The sequence below is a fragment of the Meriones unguiculatus genome (genome assembly GCF_030254825.1).
Source record: "Meriones unguiculatus strain TT.TT164.6M chromosome Y unlocalized genomic scaffold, Bangor_MerUng_6.1 ChrY_unordered_Scaffold_23, whole genome shotgun sequence".
NCBI classification, from domain to species: domain Eukaryota; kingdom Metazoa; phylum Chordata; class Mammalia; order Rodentia; family Muridae; genus Meriones; species Meriones unguiculatus.
This window is the reverse complement of record NW_026843709.1, coordinates 15,863,892-15,874,365: the sequence shown is the minus strand read 5'-3', so window position 1 is coordinate 15,874,365 and position 10,474 is coordinate 15,863,892. Positions and strand designations below refer to the sequence as shown.

General features: G+C 36.9%; 1 non-coding gene across 1 annotated transcript; it reads left to right on the top strand.

Annotated features, from left to right (window-relative positions):
• Window positions 1-5,405: 5,405 nt before the first annotated feature.
• On the top strand, window positions 5,406-5,515 carry LOC132651716 (U6 spliceosomal RNA). The gene has a single exon (XR_009589298.1). It is a non-coding gene; the product is annotated as a U6 spliceosomal RNA (small nuclear RNA).
• Window positions 5,516-10,474: the final 4,959 nt, after the last annotated feature.

The window sequence follows — 10,474 nt, the reverse complement described above, 5'->3', positions numbered from 1 at the left end:
GAATAGTATAATATGTCATAATATCATTGTGATGTCATAAAAGCATTGGAATGGCATAAGAACAATGTGATGTCATAATAGCATTGTGATGTTCTACTACCATTGTGAAGTCATAATAGCATTGTCATGTCATAGTACTACTGTGATATCATAAAACTGTTGTAAAATCATAGTACCATTAGATGTCATACCATTGTGCTGTCATAATAGCATTGTGATGCCGCAATGGAATTTTTATTTTATTTTATTACTTTGAGGTTCTTATTCCATTGTAATATCATACTATGATTATAATATCAAAGTACCATTGTTATATCATAATAGCATTTTGTGGTCATAATGAAATTATAATGTCAAAATCCCATTGTCATAAAACAATCATGTCATAATAGAATTGTTATCTCATAATAGCATTGTGATGTCAAAATTCCATGTGATATCATATGAGGATCATATAATTGTAATATCAAAATAGCATTGTGCTGTCATAATAGCTTTGTGCTGTCAAAATTCTTTTGTGATGTCATATGACAATCATTATGATGTCATAATGACATTATGATGTCATAATAGCATTGGGATGTCATGAAACTATTGTGATGTCACCAAAGCATTTTTATATCAAAATTCCATTGTGATGACATAATAGCATTTTAAAACCATTATACCATTGTGATGTCAGCATAGCATGGTGTTAGTGTTATGGTTAGGTTTAGGGGTTAGGATTAGCATTAGTGTTAGACATCTTCTACTTGGGTTTTGATGTTTATTTTGGCTACCTTTTTTGTGTGTCCTTTTTTGATATGGGATGGACAGTTTTGCCTTTTAAACATATGAAGTATTATTTTTGAGTTTTTAGTACCTAACTAGGATGGTGTGTACTTTGCCAGCTGCAAGACTCCTGTGTCTTTTTTGCCTTAGGCATGACCAATATCTATGAACTGTGAAAATATGTCATGTTGAAAAGATCATTCATCTTCCAGAGCAGTGAGACATATTAATTTATTCAGCATTTAAAAGTTTTTTGACATGGCATGTGTGCAGCTTGCATGTTTGTCTCCCAGCCTAATTTTAGGTTCTTACATTGACCAACAGAACATATCTCTTGAACCATAATGGCGTTTGGCAGGAGTTCTTCTGTGGAAGGCCCATTTTTTGAGATTGCCTGGATGTTTTAGAGCATTGTAACATTAGCTCTCCTCTTATAAACTAAAATTGATATGAATTCAATCTTTAAAACAATAAGGACATAACATCTATCATTATGAGAAAAGAACTGACATGGTAACCTTCAGGATTTTTTTTTTCATTTTGAATCTTTTACCTCTGTGACAATGTCACGTAGGAAATGGAAATTAATGTTTATTTAACTGGACAGCTTTCTAAGTGGAGAAGCTTCAACGTGATAGGGGATTAGGGGAATGTACCCAATGACAACGGTTCCTACTGTGTTCTTGGATCTAAAATTTCCTAGGTTGTTACTTTGAACTGCGCATTTAGTGGCATATTCACTAAATGTACCTTCATATTCCTATGGATAAAATAGGCAAACAGTGTCTAGGGTTCCCTGGGATGTTGAATCTTAAAGAGAAGCTAAAAGAGAAGGAAACCAGACAATTCCTGGGATTGGTTTGGCTGAAACACAGAAAGAACTGTGAATGTAAAAGAAGAACTGAGGGGCAATAAACTCTTTGAAAGCTAGTAATGTTGCACACTAGAGTTGCCAACCCTCTATGAGCATGGTTGCTTGTCTACCAGTCTCGATTGGCATTTGTGTCCTACTCAGTGGTCAGAGAAAAATCCTTCTGGTTCTGGGGTTTACATTTAAAACCGGGAATTGAGGACAGAGACATGGGTCTGTGTTATATGCCTAGAACACCAAGCAGATGTGTTTCGTCCTGTGGTCCCCTGACTAACTCTCTAAATATAGTATTAGTGTCATGTGTCTTTTTAAGAGGAGCAAGCTAGCCTCCTGATGTCTGAGGTAGCTGGGTAAACACTAGTTCATGACTAGGATACTCTGCTACAAAATAAATTCCTGGAAAGCAAGCCTTACAAAATAAAATTCTTTGCTCCTTCAATGGAATCATTTCTCCATGTTAAAAGTCACTGTAAAAGTTGTGAACATATTATTTTAATTACTTATGAGGGAATTTCGTTTAATATACATTACACTATTTTTTTCCATTGTTCCCTGATTCAAATTCTTACCCTTGTGTCACATTTTTTTTCTTTAAAATATATCAGTTGAAGTATGTGTGGTCCATATACTCATTGGTACATGTTCAGAATCTCAGTGCCAAGTCCCTTAAAGAAAACTGAGATCATCCTTGCCGCACCCTGCAACCACCCCCAAGAAGAAGCCATCTGTCCTGAAGATATCTGTACTTCTTCACCTTGATCAAAGTTTTTCTTATTTATTCATTATGATTTGTTCACTTTGTATCCTCTCTGCTGCCCCCTCCTTCTTCTCTTTCCAGTCCCACTCAGCCTCCTTCTTATCTCTCTATGACTTTTATTCTAGTTCCCTAATAGGGAGGCCTTCCTCCACCTTCTGTCTGACCCTAGCTTATGAGGTTTCATCTAGGCTGGAAGAATCATTTTCCTTTGTAGCCTGATTGGCAGGGAATTGTTCCCCTTGTGTCCTCAATTCCCTTTATTTATTACACAATTCCTGCCAAATCTCCTGCAGGCTTCTCAGAGCTCTGAGGGAAGGGAGAATTTCATAGGGAAATCCTATTCAGTACTAGGTGTATTAAGGTTTCTCTCTGCATAATATTTGACTGTGGGTCTCTGTATGAAATCCTATTTGATGCAGAAGGAAGCATCTCTGTGGACAGAACATGGCACTGAATTAATCAGTTGAGGGCAGAGAACAACATACTTTAATAACAACAGCCTGGGTTGCTTGAAAATTTCCGTATGATGCCCTGGCCCAAAAACTCAAGTAACTGCCAACCAGTTCTCCTAGTGAAAGACTGTTAAGGTCACAAAAGATGGCCTTTTGTAACTTTAACCCCACTATTATGAGACCTCCTAATAAGTGAATACATACCATATTTGTCTTTCTGCATGTTAGGTACTACACCCAGGATGATTTCTCAGGGTCCCATCCATTTGCCTGAAAATATCTTGTCATTTTCTTAGCTGACTAATACTCTGTCATAGAAATGTTCCACATTTCCTCCAAAAGAGATAGTCAGTCCTGTTCTTCAGTCTTTAGAATTTGCAGGGACTTTAATCATTGTATTGAATAACAAACTATCAGGATAAATATGTTCTTTTAGCCTAGAAGTCCCTCCATCTTCTTCCACTTACTTTTGATTTGAATTGCGATGTTCCCTTGAAGCTCATTTACTTACATTTCAAGTCCCCACCGAGGAAATATGTGGGAAGTGTTAGGATTTGTGTGGCCTGGTAAGATAATATAATTCCTTTTGTTTCACTAATTTCTTTCTCAGCCCTTTTGTCTTATGTATACATGAAGGCTACTGATTTTTTTGAATTAATATTGTATCCAGCCAGTTTTCCAAAGGTTCTTATCAGCTGTACAACTATACTGGTAGAAATTTGGGTAACTCTGGTACACCGTCGTATCATCTACAAATATTGATACTTTGATTTCTTCCTTTCTGATTCCTATTCCCTTGATCTTCTTCAATTATCTTATTTTCTAGCCATGGCTTCCAAAACTATGTTGAAGAGATATGGAAACAGTGGGCAGGCTTGCCATGTTCCTGATTTCAGTAGGATTGCTTTAAGTTTCTCTCAAAATCTCAAAAGATAACACATGCTGATGAGATTGTGGATAAAGGGGAATCCTCCTTCCTTGCTGGTGGGAATATAAACTTGTACAACCACTCCAGAAATCAATCTGGTGCTTTCTCAGACAAGTAGGAATAATGCTTCCTCAAAAACAAATTATACCACTCCTAGGCATGTATCCAAAAGAGGCTCAAGTACACAATAAGGACATTTGCCCAACCACGTTTGTAGCAGTTTTATTTGTAATAGCCAAAACCTGGAAACAACCCATATGCTCCCTCAACTGAAGAATGGATACAGAAATTGTGATATATATATACACAATGGAATATTACTCAGCAATAACAAAAAAAACAAGGAAATCATGAAATTTGCAGGTCAATGGTGGGAACTGGAAAGGATGAATGATTATCCTGAATGAGCTATCCCAGGAGCAGAAAGACACACCAAGTATATGCTCACTCAAATAGACATATAATATAGAATAAACCTACTAAAATCTGTACACCTAAAGAAACTAGTTAAGAGGGAGAACTGTTGCTAAATTACAAAGAGGATGGATATAGGAAGAAGAAGAAAATGGGGAACAAGTTAGGAGCCTGCCACAGAGGGCCTCTGAAAGACTCTACCCTGTAGACTACCAAAGCATATGCTGAGACATATGGCCAATTGCTGGGCAGAGTGCATGGAATCTAATGAAGGAAGTGGGAAATAGTAAGATCTGGAGAGGACAGCAGCTCCACAAGTAGAGCAAGAGATCCAAAAACACCTGAGCACAGGGGTCTTTCTTGAGACTCATACTCCAACCAAGTACCATGCATGGAGATAACCTAGAACCTCTGCACAGATGTAGCCCATGGAAGTTCAGTGTCCATGTGGGTTCCACAGTAATGGAACAGGGACCACCTATGACATGAACTGATCAGCCTGCTCTTTGATCACCTCACCCTGATTGAGAAGCAGCCTTACCAGGCAACAGTGAAAGAGAATACAGCCACCCCTGATGATATCTGAAAGACTAGGGTCAAAATGAAGAAGATGAAGACCTCCCCTATCAGTGGACTTCGGTAGGAGCATGCATGGAGAAGGGGGAGGGAAGGTAAGATTGTGAGGGGATATCGTTTTATGGGGGAATACAAAGTGAATAAAATGTAATTAATAAAAACTAAAATAAAAACTATTGAAAAATGTATTTCCTTTCGGATTTATATTATAGGAGGGTGTGCTTTGAAGTTGATATGCCAATGAAAGTGAACAGACTTAATGGAGTCTCTGTCACTTTACATCTTTGTTTCTGTTGGTCTCAATCTCTATTTCTGAATTTGTCTCTCTTTCAGTCTCTTTCAGTCTCCCTCTCTCTGCCTCCAGCTTGTGGTTCAATATGAAAAGTTCTCAGTCTGTGTGAAGGACTACAACAACATTACTGCTTGCTGATATGACATCATGTATGGTCTCCTAAAAATATAAGCAATGTCCCAATTAAATGATTTTTGTTTAAATATTTGCCTTGGTCAGGGAGCATTTTCACAGAAAATAATTCACTGACTGTGCATTTAACAAATAATAATAGAATCTGTCATAATGTGAAACTCACAAGTGAAGGACACGTGACTTTATTAATGACCATTTGAACGAATTATGTGATGTTCGCTTTGGCAGCACTTATACAAAAATTGGAACAATGCTGAGAAGATTATCATGGCCCTTGCACAAGGATGACATGCAAATTCCTGTAGCATTCCATATTTTTTGGAGAAATTAAAGAAAACAAAAATATTGTAAATTGTGGAGAGAAATAACTTAGGGAAGAAAACAGGAACTACAGAGGTAAGCATGACCAATAGACTATATGAAATGGAAACAAAAAACTCAGTTGTGGAAGATACAATGGAAGAAAACAGTGCATTTGTCAAAGACAATGTTAAATCTAAAAAATTCCTGCAATAGACCATCCAAGAAATTCAAGACAAAATAAAAAGACAAAACATAAGAAAAATTAGAATAGAGGAAAATTATAGGCGATTCTCTCCTCCAAGGCCCAGAAAGTATTTAAAAAAAAAATGAAGCTAATTTCCCCAACTTGAAGGAGAGGCCAATAAGAATAGAAAAGATCTACAGAACACCCAAAAAATTAGTCCAGAAAAGAAAATCTTCCCATCACATAGTAATCAAAACAGCAAGTATACAGAAAAAAAAGAAAAAAAAAATACTAAAAGTTGTAAGGGAAAAAGGCCAAGTAACATCTAATGGAAAACCCATCAGAATCACACCTGATTTCTCAGCAGAGACTTTGAAAGCCAGATGAATATCATGCAAGCCCTAAGAGAACACAGACATCAGCCAGGCTACTATACCCAGCAAAACTCTCAGTCCTCATAGACAGAGAAAAGAAGATATTCAAGGACAAAAACAAATTTCAACAATACCTACACACAAATCCAATATTACAGAAGACACTAGTAGGAAAAATTCAACCCAAGAAAACTAGCTACTTTCAAGAAAACACAGGAAAGCATTAACTCCACTACAGTAAAACAAAAGCAACCAAGCACAAAACCTTAAGACCACAGCCAACATCAAACTCAAAGGACCTAACATGCACTGGTCATTGATCTCTCTCAATATCAGTGAACTCAATTCTCCAACTAAAAAATACAGACTAACAGAATGGATGCTTAAACAAGACCCAGCAGTCTGTTGCATGCAAGAAACACACCTAAGTCACAAAGATAGATATTACCTAAGGGTAAAGTCATGGAAGACTGCTTTCCAAGGAAATGGACCCAAGAGACAAGTAGGAGTAGCCATTCTAATATCTGATAAAATAGTCTTTTAACCAAATTTAATAAAAAGAGATGTGCAAGAACACTTCATACTCATCAAGAGAAAATTTCCCCAGGAAGATATCACAATCCTGAACATCTATGGCCCAAATACAAGGACACCCACATATGTAAAACAAACATTGATGAACCTTAAACAGCACAGAGATACCCACACATTAATAGTGGAAGACTTCAACACCCCATTCTCAACAAAGACAGGTCAACAAAACAGAAATTAAACAAATAAAATATGTCTCTGACAAAGATCATGGATCAAATGGACCTAGCAGATATTTACAGAACCTTATACCCAAACACAAAAGAATTTAACTTCCTATCAGCACCTCGTGGAATGGTCTCCAATATAGACCATATGTTTGGCCACAAAGCAAGCCTCAGCAGATACATAAGACTGAAATATTTCCTTGATCTTCTCTGATCACCATGGAATAAAGCTTCACATCAACAGAAATAGCAAAAAGCCTAACACATGGAAACTGAACAACTTGCTACTAAATGACACCTGGGTCAGGGAAGATATAAAGAAAGAAATTAAAGTCTTCTTAGAATTCAATGAAAATGGAGGCACAACATACCCAAACTTATGGATACAATGAAAGCAGTACTGAGAGGAAAGTTCATAGCACTAAGTGCCTTCAAAAAGAAATTCAAGGCACCTCATTCTAGAAAATTAATGGCTCACCAAAATACCCTAGGGAAAAAAAAAATCAGACACACCAAAAAAGAGTAGACAGCTGGAAATTACAAAACTCAGGGCTGAAATCAATCTGTTAGAGAAAAATAAAACAATTCAAAGAATCAATAAAACCAAGAGCTGATTCTTTGAAAAGAATGAAGAAGACTGACAAACCCTTAGCCAAACTAAGTAAAAGGCAGAGACACCATCCAAATCAACAAAACCAGAAATGAAAAGGGGGACAAAACTACAGACACTGGGGAAATCCAAACAATCATTAGGACTTCCTTCAAAAGTCTATATGCCACAAAATGTGAAAATCTAAATGAAATGGGCAATTTCCTTGATCGTTCCACTTACCAAAGCTGAATCAAGACCAGGTAAATCGATTAAATATTCCTATATCCCCTAAGGAAATAGATGTGGTCATTGAAAGACTTCCATTGAAAAAAAAATAAGCCCAGGACCATATGGTTTCAACACAGAATGCTACCAGATTTTCAAAGAAGAGCTAACTCCAATTCTCTTCAAACTATTCCACAAAATAGAAACAGAAGGAACACTACCAAATTCAGTCTAGGAAGCCACAGTCACCTTGGTACCTAAACCTCACAAAGACCCAACAAAGAAAGAGATCCAAAAATATTCAACAAAATACTTCCAAACCAAATACAAGAACATATGAACTTATCATCCCCTGTGACCAAGTAGGCTTCTACCCAGGTATGCAGGGTTGGTTCAATTTATAGAAATGTATCAATGTGTTCTACCATATTAAAAAACTGAAAGAGAAACACAATGATAATCTGATTTGATGCTGAAAAAGCATTTGAGAAAATCCAACATCCATTCATGTTTTAAGTATTGGAGAGATGAGTGATACAATGCATATATCTAAATATAATAAAGGCAATATATAGCAAGCCTATTGCCAACATCAAACTCATGAGAGAAACTGAAAGTGATCCCACTGAATTCATGAACAATGCAAGGCTTCTCACTGTCTCCATATCTCTTCAACAAAGTTCTGGAATTCGTTGGATAGAAATCTGAAAGGAAAAATCAAAGAATAGCTATTTGCAGATGAGATGATCGTATACCCAAGTGACACCCAAAATTCTACCAGGACACTCTTATAGATGATAAACACTTTCAGCAAAGTGGCAGGATACAAAATTGAATAAAAAAGTCAGTAGCCCTTCTGCATTAAATAAATAAATAAATAAACAAACAAACCTGGCTGAGAAAGAAATTAGGGGGAAAAAAAACACCCTTCAAAATAGCCAAAAGAAAAGACAAAACGTACCTTGGTGTAAACCTAGCCAAGCAAGTCAAAGACTTCTATCTAAAATAATTTCAAGTCTCTAAAGAAAGAATTGGTAGAAGATATTAGAAGATGGAAAGATCTCCCATAGTCCTGGCTTGACAGGATTAACATACTAAAAATGGCCATCTCACCAAAACCAATCTACAGATTCAATGCAGTTCCCTTTAAATTACAAACAAAATTTTTTACAAAAAAAAAAAAAATTAAGGAAAAATTCTAAACTTCGTAAGGGAAAACAAGAAACCCAGAATTGCTAAAACAACCCTCTACAATAAAAGATCTAGAAGAATCATCATCCCTGATCTCAAACTGTACTGTAGAGTAGCAATAATAAAAACAGATTGGTACTGGCCTAGAAAAGGAATGGTGGATCAATGGAACCAAATAGAAGGCCCAGAAATAAACAAACACACTTATGGACACCTGAGTTTTGATAAAGATGCCAAACGTATACAATGGAAACAAGATGGCATCTTCAGCAAATGGTGTTGGTCTAACTGGATGTCACCATGTAGAAAGATGCAACTAGTATCATACTTACCACCCTGTACAAAAGTAAAGTCCAAGTGGAATATAGACCTCAACATAAAGCCTGACACATTAAATCAGGTAGAAGAAGAAGTGGGGAAGAGCCTTGAACTCATTGTCACAGGAGACCACTTCCTGAACAGAGCACCAACAATCAATTAATGGGACCTCATGAAACTTTTCTAAAGGTTCTGTAAAACAGTCATCAAAACTAAACAAATTCTTATAGATTGGCAAAGAATCTTCACCAAGCCTCTAAGTGACAGAGGACTATAACCCAGTATATATAAAGAACTAAAGAAGTTGAAAAGAAACAAATCAAGTATTCCAATTAAAAATGGGGAACAGAGCTAAACAGAGAATCATTGATAGAGGAATATCAAATGGCAGAGAAACACTTAAAGAAATGCTTAACATCATTCACCATCAGGGAAAAGCAAATCAAAACTACCCCGAGATTTCATCTTACACCCATCAGATTGGCCAACAGGAAAACCTAAAGTGACAACACATGCTGGAGAGGGTGTGGAGAAAGGGGAACCTTCCTTCACTGCTGGTGGGAATATAAACTTGTAAACCCACTCTGGAAATCAATCTGGTGATTTCTCAGACAACTAGGAATAGCACTTCCTCAAGTTCCAGTTATACCACTCCTAGGCAAATATCCAAAAGAGGCTCAAGTACACAATAAGGACATTTGCCCAACCATGTTTGTAGCAGCTTTATTTGTAATAGCCAAAAGATGGAAACAACCCAGATGCTCCCCCAACTGAAGAATGGATACAGAAATTGTGGAACATCTACACAATGTAATAATACTCAGCAATAAAAAAACAAGGAAATCATGAAATTTGAAGGTAAAGGTGGGAACTGGAAGTGAGCTATACCAGAAGCAGAAACAGTTGGTTTCATGTAGACACATAGAATAAACCTACTGAAAATGGTACACCTAAAGAAAGTAATCAAGAAGGAGGACCCTGGCTAAAATGCTCAATCCCCATCCCAAAGGCAAAGAGGATGGATATCCAAAGAAGGAGAAAATTTGGAACAATTTAGGAGACGGCCACAGAAAGCTTCTGAAAGGCTCTGCCCTGCAGACTATCAAAGCAGATGCTGGGACTTATGGACAAATGTTGGGCAAATTGCATGGAATCTAATGAAAAAATTGGGAAATAGTAAGATCTGTAGGGGACAGGAGTTCCACAAGAAAGGCAACAGAACCAAAAAATCTGAGCACAGGGGTCTTTCCTGAGACTCAAACTCCAACAAAGTACCATGCATGGAGATAACCTAGAACCTCTGCACAAATTTAGCCCATGGCTGTAGAGTGTC